The sequence below is a fragment of the Micropterus salmoides genome, unplaced genomic scaffold (genome assembly GCF_014851395.1).
Source record: "Micropterus salmoides isolate LMB-PRFRI ecotype aquatic unplaced genomic scaffold, ASM1485139v1 Ms_hic_scaffold_11, whole genome shotgun sequence".
NCBI classification, from domain to species: Eukaryota; Metazoa; Chordata; class Actinopteri; order Centrarchiformes; family Centrarchidae; genus Micropterus; species Micropterus salmoides.
Window position 1 is genome coordinate 5,042,086 of NW_024040152.1, and position 12,768 is coordinate 5,054,853.

At 38.8% G+C, this 12,768-nt stretch overlaps 1 long non-coding RNA gene across 1 annotated transcript; it reads left to right on the top strand.

Moving 5' to 3' along the window:
* The first annotated feature begins 1,653 nt into the window (after positions 1–1,653).
* Positions 1,654–4,636, top strand: LOC119897021. The gene is made up of 2 exons (XR_005443344.1): positions 1,654–1,713; positions 1,891–4,636. It is a non-coding gene; the product is annotated as an uncharacterized LOC119897021 (long non-coding RNA).
* The last annotated feature ends 8,132 nt before the right edge of the window (positions 4,637–12,768 follow it).

The following is a 12,768-nucleotide window of genomic DNA, read 5'->3' on the forward strand; positions in this document are numbered from 1 at the left end:
TATCTAATATCTATGGAGATATTTCAGTCTAGACCAAAGTGGTGGACAGACCGACATTGCTGTCCCTAAAGACGTGCCGTCCTTATGTCAGATTTGGTGATAACAGAGTTACATATTCTTGCTGTGACTTAGCCCAAGACACATGGCAGACTACATGTTGGACCCAGAATATCACAGCATGCTTTCTTTCCCATGTGGCATGACATAGGTGATTGGAAAAGAGGTGCCAGGAACTGACCTTACTATTACATCAAGAACACTTTCCTCTTTCATTTAGCTTTCACTTGTGCTTTTGTGATCATTGAACATATTGAAGATGTCAAAGAAGGTGAGAGATGGAAAAAAACACTGTTTGGTCTTCTGAGAACATCTAATTAAGATGGGCAGACCTGGCACATGCCTCTTGAAATTTTGAACATCGCTGCCATTCCAAATGCACGTGGCTCCTCGTTGATGCAGCCACAGAGGAAATGCCATGTGTGTTGGTGCCCTTGAACATTCATGGTATGGTGTCGTCAGGTAGGCATCACCCTTAGCATTAATCTTATTAAACTGGATGCAGTTATTTTCACTGCCTTTCACATGCATCTGGTCTCACAAAATGCATTACATGCATGACACATGGGACAGAGACTCACCTGTCTAGGAGTGCCAGCTGTGTTGACTGATGTAAAATCAAGTCTGTGCTTCATACTGCATAATAACTTGTGTGCATTCATGCTTTGAAATGTCAACTCTAGGTGTTTTTGGGGAAATGCAATGTTTGTTTATTCTGTGTTTGTTTTGACTGCCTGTAGTTCAGTTTTCCTAAGCATATTGTTTGGATCAATTCTTCATACCAATCAGATTGGTACACACACACACCTTTCTGCACACACCCTTTGTGCTTCTTGGAAGAACACCTCAAACACAACCAAGCCAAGTGCAATTTGGCTGTGGTACAATATCCGCAAAGCAGTAAAGACAAGAACAGATTAAACTGTGGAGCAGCAATCACTGTGTTGATTTACAGTCACGTGTGTGTGCAGCACACCCACGCCAATGCCGAGAAGCTGACAAAACAAAAGTGTATTTTACATGTGATCGGTGTCGATGGTCAGGGCTGGTGCTTCAAACCCGGATGTTTACAGGCCCGATCAGCTTGATAAGAGCTTGGAGATTTATTTGCATAGTTGCACCAAATAGGTGCCAATATGTTAATGAAAACATACTAAAGATCTTATCAATAGGTTCATAGTGGTTGGTGAATCATTTATTTTTACGGTTTTAAAAACAAACTGGATATCAAAAGATGGAGGCCTCAGGTGTGGTTTCTTAGCAAAACAGATTACTAAAGATATACAATTATAAGGCACAGTCTGGGGGTCTGTCTTGTCTGTCGTCTAGTGTTTGGTAACCCTTATCATGTCTGTTACCCCAGTGATCCCTCTGCATGTCTGTCTCTGTTTTCCCCTGCTCTCTCTCCCTGCCTGTGCCTCGTTAGCCTCATGTCCTTCACCTGTGTTTCTCCCGCCCTGCTCGTTAGTCCCTGTGTGTATATATACCTGGTGTTTCTGTCTTGTCTTTGTCGGGTCATTGTATGTTGTCACCCTGTGTAGTAGTTGTTCTCGTGTCTTCAGCCCTGCTCACCGTGTCTCCCTGTTACCCTGCTCATTTTTGGATTTTCATTGGACAGCCTTTGTTTTTGGACTCAGTCAATCAGCCACTCTGTTCGTAAGTGTGCTCGTCTTTTGTTTATGTATTAAAACCCTTCTGAACTGTTCCTGCTGGCTTTCGTGTCCTGCATTTGGGTCCTCCAACCTACTACCTGCTTCACCCATACCAAACCCTGACAGGTTTACAGTATTTACTATAAAGTAAGTAATAATTTTTGCATCCTGACTTTTGCAGTTCCTGTGCTATAATGTGAGAACCAATGATCTTCGACACACTCCACGGGAAAGGGACCTTTACCTGGAAGGAAGTTCATCAGACTAAGAGAAGCACAGACACAATCCTGTCCCACAGCACCACCCTCTACTGCATCTACCATCACTGTCTGATTAACACTGCGATTGTGTATTATCCATTTAACAGAGGGAAGCCCCCTTTTTTTTTTTTTTTTTTTTTTTTCTTTCAACACTCTGTAACCGATGGCACAAGTACTTTATTCTATTAATTGACCCTTTACTAAGCCACGCCCTGAATACACAGCTGGCCAATCACAGCACACTATAGGACTCTATCTGAGGTCCGACACTTTCGTGGATGGTCTCTATTGACTCTAATGAGTTTTCTTGGCTGTATTTTTCTAAGACATGGTCAAATGCTGTTCCTGGGGCACATGTAATAATTACAGTCGCTACCCAGAGGTTGAAAGGAGAAGTACGATTTATTCTTTCCAAAACCTAAAATAAATCCAGAAAAATGTTGGCTGTGGATTGTTCCTAATGTTAGTTAGCTAACGCTAGCTAACGTCCTACTGAAAGCCCTACTGTTCTGCTTTTTAATGATCGTTATAATGAACAGAGGCAGGAACAGTGCTGATCCTTAATGCTGTTTTCTTTTGTCTCAATTGTCGAGGGATGCGATGGTTCACTTGTACTGTGTGATCGGTAGATTTCTCTTTAATTTTTTTTCACGTCAGTTTGAATCAGTTAGATAACCTGAATACAACCTTCAAATGTATAACGCAACTGCAAAACTATGCTTTTTTTCTGAGATCGCTTTTTCCAACTAATCTGACAATATTTCTGCAGGGAGTGCAGTAATAGACAGCAGCAGTGCCGACAGTTTGTCGGACTAACAGTAACTAAGGGGGGCGGGGCTTAACGAAGGGTCAACTGCACAAATTATTCTTTTCAGGGTTTTATTAGCATGGACTTTAGTATCGCCTTTTTATCCATTCAGTTACCTACATTCTTAAATACTATGCAGTGAGGATCTCTGTTGGATAGTATTAGTAAAGGACCATTTCACCTAAACAAAAGTCCAATTTTACATGGCACAGCCAGTTCAGAGTGGCAATGACAGAGATTCCATTTACCATAGTCAGTGTACCATCAAAATGATTTTGAGGCTGTTATTTTAAGATACAAATAAATAATGTTGCTATACCTGCTTTCTACTGAAGAAACGGTCCCTATGATATGTGACGGTAATCTTCAGTAACCCAGTTATTGTTTGAAACACATTGCTGTTGAGTCAAAATTAAACTCCATTTACTGCTTTTGTATTTGGGTGGCAGCAGAAACCTGCTGTCTCTCAAAACCTCCTCACATAAAACTGAAACTCTGTGCATGGCTCAATACGACCACTAAGCAGGAGGGAGAGAAAAATAGCGTTCATTCATATTCCTCACAAATTCCATGGTATAATTTTACTACCACATTTGTGCACACAAAGTTCAGCCAGCACTTTTATATTCATAATGCCATGTATTTGCTCTGTTTTTATTTATAGATACTCATTCATGCAAAACTAATCCTTTAATAATTATTCATTATATATTGTATGTATGGATGACAATTAAGATCATGTGAAAATTAAAGATTAAAGTGGGAGCAGTGAGATTATGATATCAGAATGCTTGACTTGAATTATTTACTTTTCTTTTGACTTTATTCAGAGAAATTGTACTTTGTTCCTCAAACGTCTGAATTATTACTTTTAAATTCATCCTGCTTGTCCTCAGAAATTTACTCAATTTAATAATCTGATAACAAACAAATACTCTTTATTTCATTTGGCCCTAATTATCCACCTTATTTTGTTCCTTTCTGTGATGTTATTTTATTGCATTTGTTAAATCTGTTACAGCTGAAAGCAAATCTCACATTATTCTTTAGTGTCACACTGAGCACACAAACTTTCAAAAAGACCATCTACAATCTGTTTTTGTGTTATATATACTGACCATCTGTTTTTATGTAAAATATGTACTGACATGTGAATCCAGGTGAAAATCATAATCCCAACTTCCATGTGTCTTCCTCTGATTACAAAAATAAGCTTTAAGACACTCAATACATGGACATATTTTGTTGTTTGCACTTTACAAAGCCTTTTATTGTTGTATTATTTTCCTGAACATAATGTAAGGGTTTCATTTCAATTTCTTTTTTTGTAGAAGCCTAATGTTCACTGTTGGATAGAAAAGTTGATAAATATGTATTTTTTTAATGAACAGGTGCAAATATTCAGTGTTTCACAAGACAAAAAGCTGAAACATTTGAGAAAAGCCTGAAAAAAATGTATTTCTTTATTCTTATATAAATACCTGTTATCATCTATTGAAATCTTTAGGACGCTTTGGGGTACCACTGATTTAAAGCCACAAACAGTATTTTTTGTGGCCAGAAAGATTTGTTCTACATTCTTTTAACATCTTGTAGACTATGTATATGCCGAATTTGAGTTACAGATGAAAAATGTGAATTTTGTGTTTTTTTTCCTTAAGAAACATTACTAACTCAGATTTAAGCATAGCAGCACAATGCAATTCTGTGTTTAAATTTTGTGTGGAACGGCTTCCAACATTTGGTTCACATATTGTGTTAATTTGTGTAGGTGGATCTCTCATTTTGGAATGAAACTCTTGTTCTCACGGATGTATCTATAGAAATGCAAATAAGATTTCATCCTGACTTTCACACCACGCAGCATGTTGTTCACTTGTTACAAACGTTCACCTCCTTTAAGTCCCTACATCCTTTAGCTATGATTTTGGAATCAGACATGTTGCCCAAATGCTTTCAATAGAACCAAAAGCCTGTGGGCGGGCATGTTTTTTTTTTTTCCCTCTCCACAGTTTTTGGATGTCTCTGGAGAGTCTGCTGGATTATGTAGGGGATTTCTGTTGGATTTCAGTGAAATAATGTTGCATCAACCAATCACAAAGCCCTCACGTACCCTTAAGTGGTGTTTATGCGTATTTAACAGTAGACATTTTAGAGTGTAAGCTGTGTATAATAGAGTATTGCATCATTTAAGTGGAAAGAGAATGTCTGTGAGGGTATAAGCATTTTTTAAAAAGTGTTGGCCTACTTTATTATCTAAATGAACAGTCTTAGACAACCTATGGGGCTCTATTGTCTGTGATGAGGTATCCTATAGGAGGCAGATGGTGCCAGCAGCTGATGAACATATGACAAGATGAACTTTGTGATACTTGCTGTCACTGTATAAAGGGCAAAGTGATAAAATGACATCTGTTAAAAGCATAGTAGAAAAAGTAAGGCAGCAGAGGAGGTAAAACAGTTTTACTCAGCAAGCTTAAAAAGACGCAACAAAAGGTTAAGAAAATGAAACAACACTAAATGTACACAATTATACAGCAGCATTGTGCTAACTTCAGCATGCTAACATGCTGAAGTTAAGGTTATGTCATTTATAACCATGATCATCATCTCAGTTTAACACGTCAGCACAGTAGCGTTTCTAATTAGCACTAAACATAAAGAACAGCTGAGGCTGATGGGAATGTCATTGGTTTTGCAGGGATTTGGTCACCAACACCTCAAATAAAATATCTAACCTGATGATGGCTCTAGAAGAAAAGTTATTACAATTGATCCTAATGGGAAATATGAATGTGTACCAAATTTCATGGAGATCCATTCAATATTTGTTGGCACATATGATTAAAAACCATAAATGTCAACATCATGGTGGCCCTAGAGAATTCATTAAAATTCATCCTTTGATGACCAAGAAAATCTGTACCAAATTTCTTGATAATCCACTTAATAGTATTTGATACTGGACCAAGGTGGTAACCGACCAACAGACAGACATTGCCATCCCTACAGCCATGTCGCTAGCATGGATAAAAATGTTATAATAAACACAACTATTAGTTAGCATTAGTACTATTAACTATTTGAAAAATCGTACTAAAACTAGATTGTGCAGAAACCATGTTAAAAAGTTATTCAGGAACAATTTGAAGGTTTAAATGCTGTCTTACTGACCTTTCAAGTGTTAACTTTACACTATAACTCTTTGTGTATATGTTTTGGGAAGAGATGTGCAGAACTGCAGGTTGTTTTGATGATGCCTGACATTCCACATTAAAGCTACATCAGTAGTTGGGAACAGCTTGTTCTGAACTGTAGCAGCGAGGCGCATTCCTGCAGTGGGCTGAAATAACTCCTTTAAAGTGCATGTCTGGACTTGCTGGGCCTTACATAAGAGGTGGATGTAATCTCATCAGACGTGACTGGGCCTTAGAATAACATGGGCGGTTCATGAGACGGAAGGAGGTCAGAAGCTGGCCCGACTCCCAGCTTTAGTCATGACACACCACAGCAAGAACAGGTCTGAAGAAGTGCTGCTGGGCATCATTACAGATATATACCCTACTGTATGTCTTATAGGTTTAACATATCTCAGCAAAGTCATGTTCAGTCAGGGTGTGCTATGTTTAACCCTAATGTGGGTCACTATTTATATGATGCAAATTCTCAAACGGTAGGGCCTTTATTTACCTCGACCACAGAGAGAACCAGGCCTTTTAATTTGCAATTCTCCCTGTTTTATGTTTTATTTTTACTATACAGTATATCATCCTTTTTTAGACTCCCTAATGACTCCCCCTGATTTCAGAAAGGCATCTGTTGGGTTTTACTGTTAATGCAAATTTAACATTTCTTCCATGTGGAACTTTTTGCTGTCTTGATAAATTCAGTACAATGTACATTTCCACACCTGTATTTCCATCAGTACAACAAAGTCATGGAACACTCACCTCTCTGCTGCCCTGACGTTCTCTTTGTAACACAAAAACTGTTTTCACTCATCAGTGGTGAAAAGTAACTAAATAATTATTATAAAGGGCTGTAATTAAGTACACTTTTGAGGTACCTGTACTTTAACAGTATTTAGACTTTATGCTACTTTATACTTATACCTTTTTACATTCGAGAGAGAAATCTTGTCCTTTTATGTATTTATTTGTCAGCTCTAGTTACAAGTTAGTGAGCAGACTTAGAAAATATCTAATCATTTTAAGAGCCGCAGAAACAAGTTGTGAACACTGACCTTTTAAGTTGACATAGTGATCTTGTAAACAGTTGCATATTTACACAACCATTTTACCTATTTTGTTGTTTAGGTATGAATTTTTTGTCAGTTGACATATTTCAAGGCCACTTTAATTAATTACATCAATTTCAAATATCAGTCAATCTTTGACGTCCTCTGAGGGACATGTGTGTATCAGTCGAGAAACTCTGAGCAGCACTGAGATGTTTGGTGACACATTCCCCTCAGGAATGCAGTGGACATGTCAAGGCTGGGTGAGGACACTGTCTCATCAGTGTGTAATGCATATGAACATTGTGTTCCAGACAGGATGATGTGTATCTATGTCTGTTTGATTGGATGACGAAAACCCAACACTCCTGGAGACATGTAGGATCTATTTGGGGAGAAAGAGCTCATGCTATTTGTTTTGGATTATTCTGGTTGTTAGGTGTCACTAAATCCTGACTCTCCCTTGGCTTTAGTAATACCTGTACATTATTTGAATGTTTTTTGTGAGTTGAATTCTTTTCTCATGATGTGATATCATGTTTCTACCAAAGGTCTTTGATGTAGGCTCAGCAAACTCAGTTAGTCCGTTATGACCTGAATTCATCTACATGCCTTATCTACATATTTTCATTATCCTTTCTTAATTTTATCTTTTCTTATCTCTTTCAAAAACTCTCTCACGTGTTTAGTACAGCCTGCAGGACTTTCCTAAGCAATTTCTGATTTTTGAATTTGGATCAAAAACATTTCCCACCAAGCAGCTTACCACAGGGATTTGCCAGAGGCTGCTCTTGGTTGCTCAACAGTCCCCTCCTTTCACTTTGGTTTTCCCTTTCTTTTCCCTTTCTCTTCCATTCTTAATCATTCTGTTTTGTTTCATCTGGCAAGCACCATACTTTGTCAACTGGAAAAAGTCCCCTTTCCTTCAGTTACTGTAACCATATTGTTTATTCTGCTGGCAGATAGTGTTATCATACAGGGGCTTTTAGATTTCATACCAGTCATTTTGTCACCTGTGTTGGTGGCACTATTCATTTCTGTTTTCATGTAATTCTGTTTTGAAAAATGTTGAAACAATCACTGCAACATTTGAGAAGTTAAACCATGGAGGTCAAAAAAACAGACTTTTCAAGGGGTTAATACTTACCATTGTTTGTTCCTTTAAACAGTCCCACCATGCAGGACAATTTTTTGGAAGGGGCCCACCTAAGCATTTCCTGTTTTATAGTAATTGCGAGGTTGTGGATAACATCACCGGACCAAGTGTACTGCAGACACTGTAAATTAAAAACACCTCTGGGTCTACAAGACGTCTGTCTACCTAACATTTGCCACATATGGAAGCTTGGTCAAGAGCCCCTGGCTTCGCTTTTCTGAATCAGAATCAGCCAGGTATGTGTCCACATAGGAGGAATTTGACTCAGGATTTTTATCCTGATTTTATCCTGGGTCAGTTTTTGTCGTTTAGGAATCTGCGGTCAAGTTAGATACGGTTAGCAACAATAATTCTGCAACGTCTGGCCAAGTTAGCAACAAAAAATATGCAATGTCCGGTTAGACTTTCAAAATAAAACGTTAATGTCACGAACATTGCCATTTTGAAACGGTACATTGTTAAAGTTGTAAAACGTGGCAATTTGGTTAGGTTTAGACACCGAAAGTACTTGGCAAGGGTTAAAATAACTGCATTATGTATGTCAGCTAACTTACTTAAGTTAAGTTACGTTTCTTGCGTAACTTACATAACCTACATTGCTTAAATATTTAATGTTGACTTTTTGTTTCACTCGGGACACGAACACCGGCCTCCTGGTTGAAAGTCCGGTCTCTGGCCCTCCATCCACCCCAACCACCTCTGTACTCATTTCTGTTAATCATCATACCTACCTTTACCATCTGAAACTGACGCTACAGGGTCTCATAGTGCGGTGAACTATGACTTTATAGGGATACCCAGTGCGTTACAAACGGACGCCACATTTGTTGGCAGTGGTGGGATGGCCTGCCGTGAGGTCTTTGGAGGCATGCCCAGTACTGTTGTGGAATGTGTGAGGGACGCCTATGTGCGTGAAGCACGAAAGTGCATTTCCCAAAGGGGAGGGCAGTGTGACAGTGTACCGTCACTACGGTTGAGTATGCGCTCTGGCTGCCATACCAATGACCCTAGCTCTTTCGATTTGCAGTCAAAGTTTCATTTTTTTGCAACCCTGTAAACTTTTACGTTAAATAATGTGACTTTGCATTAATAACATTAAGTTCCATAAATTAACATGTGTGGTCAAGGCACACTTTGTGAGTTTTAACTCAAACTTCAAATTTGAAGTTCAGTGAACTATCATTTTACTTTTACAAGCACCGCATATTGAATATTACTGACGTTCATCTCTTTCATATTTCTGACCACCTCAAACCTTCCAAGTAGTTTAAAACCATCAAAACTACTCTCGCATGTTCCCAGAGTCCGTTTTCTCCGTCTGTTCTCCGCTGTTCTCCCTCCCAGCCCCCTCGTTACATCTCAGGCTGTGTGTGGCATGTGGTTTGGATTCCTGCCTAAGGACTATTCACTGTGGGAGAACAAGGCCCCCCAGTGTGCTCTGTTTTCCACATTCCTCGGCCCTGACATCAGCCCGGCTGCAGGAAGGACGCTGCCTTAATAGTGAAACAAATGGCTGTGTGCGGGAAGAGGCCCCTCTGACCCAGCAGTCTGGCTGGCGGACCCCGGCAGGGAGGGCCCCCGCCATCTCTGACAGCACAAGTCACCACAACAATGCAATCAAAGGGATGCTTTACATACCACATGTTGTTTTGCAGCATAAATTAGATGGAGATGGCCAACGATCGTTAAGATGGATTATCCCCCCATAGACTGGCCATATGGAAATTTAGGTCACATGCTGAATGTAAATATTATGCTTTGCAAAATTGCAGCGTGAAGGCGACTGAAGACTGACAGCTTGTTTAGTTTTGGTTTCAAGCCTGTAGCATTTCTGTCCTGGATAGTCTTTGTAGTCATCTTGTAGCAAAAATATTACATGGTTAAAGCTTAATGTGTGTTAGTACCATTCTCTACATATTATGGTGTACATTTCAAGTTTTTACATCCAGAGCTACGGTATGTAATGTATTTGTTTTGAAAACATATTTCTACCTTGGATTCTATAATTCATCCTGAGGGGAACATGAATGAACACATTTCATGACAATCCACTCCTGCATGTGCTCACCACATGGTGGTGCTTGAAATAAAAGTCAGTCCCTAGGAGTCATCCTCTGGGAACCATGAATCCTTGTACAAAATTTCATGAAATCTATCTGTTTCTTTGTGGATCAAAGTGGTGGACCAACAAACCAACATGCGATCCTTGGTTTAAGACAGACATGAGAAAAGGGCACAATTATAATCTTTAAATCTAAAGCAAATATAGAAAATAAACCATATCCATTTCATTCATAAGCCGCTACTTATAAGTAGATTATTTGTTTCTAGAAATTATGCATATTAATTACATTCTAAAGTTAGAAATTCTCCTTATATGTACCATGGATTAATCTCTTGCTCTCAACTTCTTTTCCCTTATATGGGAATCCAAGTGCACGATTGCAGACACAGACAGAATGACCTTCAGTTCAGCATTGCCAAAATTGGAGAAGGACTGGTTGGGAATTCAATATTGTTTATTTTCGTTCCTCAGTACACTGATAACAGAATATTATTAACTCCAGCACAAAATGCATGCAACAAAAAGTCATGGTCAAAATGCTACATGTGCCCTTTTATGGTGACTTTCTTCTTCTACTTGCATTGTTTTCAACATTAAATAATGTCACTTCTACTAAGTTAGAGTCAACTTACAGGATTTTTACTTGAGTAGAATGTCTTCAGTACTTTGTGTTCCTTAAAAATATACTTTCTGTTAGGGTATAAAGCTGATGGCGTTTTCCGTTTTGAGTGTCAGGACTGTTGGCTATTTTATCCTGAATTTTTTCCACATGCAGTCATTCAATGAGGTATTCAGGCTCATGGCCATGCATTCACCTCCAGATGCAGCCTTGTGTCGGGTTTCCCGTAAGCAGAAGGCAAGACCAAGTGTGTGTGTGTGTGTGTGTGCCTGTGTGGGAGGGCAAGTGGGTTTGAACAGGGGGGGAGGAGAGGGAATAGTGGTTGCAATGGGGAGGTGTGGAAGCGTGGGAGGAGGAGACATCAAAGAGGAGGGGAAATAGGATCCCCTCGTTCAGACAAAGCAGGCCATGGGCTTCAGAGACAAAGGAAACGTGATCCACCACGTGACCGTGAACGCCATGCATGCCTCCCGTGTCTGGTTCCATTCAGCTTTTCACTCATTCAACTTTATCAGATCCCCAGTGCCACAACAAGCACTTGGACCAAAGTGAAATATCCTCTTCAATTAAATATTTTGTGGTTTGAGTGTTTGTTAAAGTCTGTGGTTTGGTTACTTTTTAGAGTTTTGTGTTTTATTTTTGGTTGTTTTTTGTGGAAAACCACTCTGTCATGATTATAAATTGGTTTATAGTATATTAATAAATAACCAGAGAGTGAAAGAAGATCAGACTGCAGAAAAGTCACATAAAAATATGAGGGGAATCTGAAAACTATGTACCATATACATTTACTTGTGTTTAGAGTTGCCATATTGGCAAAATGGCAAAGTGAAATTTGAATGACTAATGTTGATAATGGACAGTGATAATGTTCGTGTCTGATTCCTGCCACCAAAGGACTTGCAACATTGTTAAATGCTCCCTTTAAAATGTTAATTTCATCTGGAGTTACAGTGACGACTGTATCTAAAGAAGGGTTAGAGTCCCTAAGTAACGAAAGGGGGGATAGAGTGGGAGATGGGGAATCAAAGGAGTAAAATAGGCAAAGGTGGGAGACCTGCCCGTTTTTTATATTTAACTGTTAAAACTTTTTTATATTTCCCTGTTTTTTTATGTTTTATGTAAAGCACTTTGAATTACCTTGTTGTTGAAATGTGCTATACAAATAAATTTGCCTTGCCTAGAAAACGTCCAATACCTGACAAAGAGCCTAATTTCCAAATGTAATGAGATATGTTTTAAAGGGAGCATTCAACAATCTGTTAGAGGCAGAAATCACTATTACTACAATTACAGTTATTTGGACTTAGCACTTGGATAAGAAAGATTTGTTCTTGTTTTGAACAATTGTTCTTTTCTGTACTATAGAGTCCAACCAGGAAATATTAAATTTCCATGTTCTCATGTGAGTCTTGAGGCAGCATTTACACCCATATTTTTGTGTTAAGATTTTAACACTTTTGTGAATCGACATTTCCTTTTTTTATTTTTGTCATCATTGTTATTATTTTTTACTCCTACTGTGTAACGTGTCTGTTTGTTAATACACTGTTCAGGTCTGGATCTCCAAGGGTTACATAGTATAAGCAGTGTATTACGCACATGAGTAGCACCTGTTAGGAGAACACACAGCACTTATTGTTGAAGACTGCAGCTGTAGTGGATTGAGCAGGTTTCAGTAGACGCCTCGTTAAAGCTGAAATGACAATTGCAACTTTGTTTGCATAAAACATCAAAAACCAGCTGGGTTGGTTAACATGTCTGTGCTTTATGCTGGTTATCCATTAAAGCCATGACACACGATTTGTGACTATTGGAGTCTGAAACAGTTTCTACTTGTGTCTGGTTCCATCAATCTATGAAACTGAGAAGACAGGAGGAAGGCCAACACACACCATAGCATATAAAGAAACA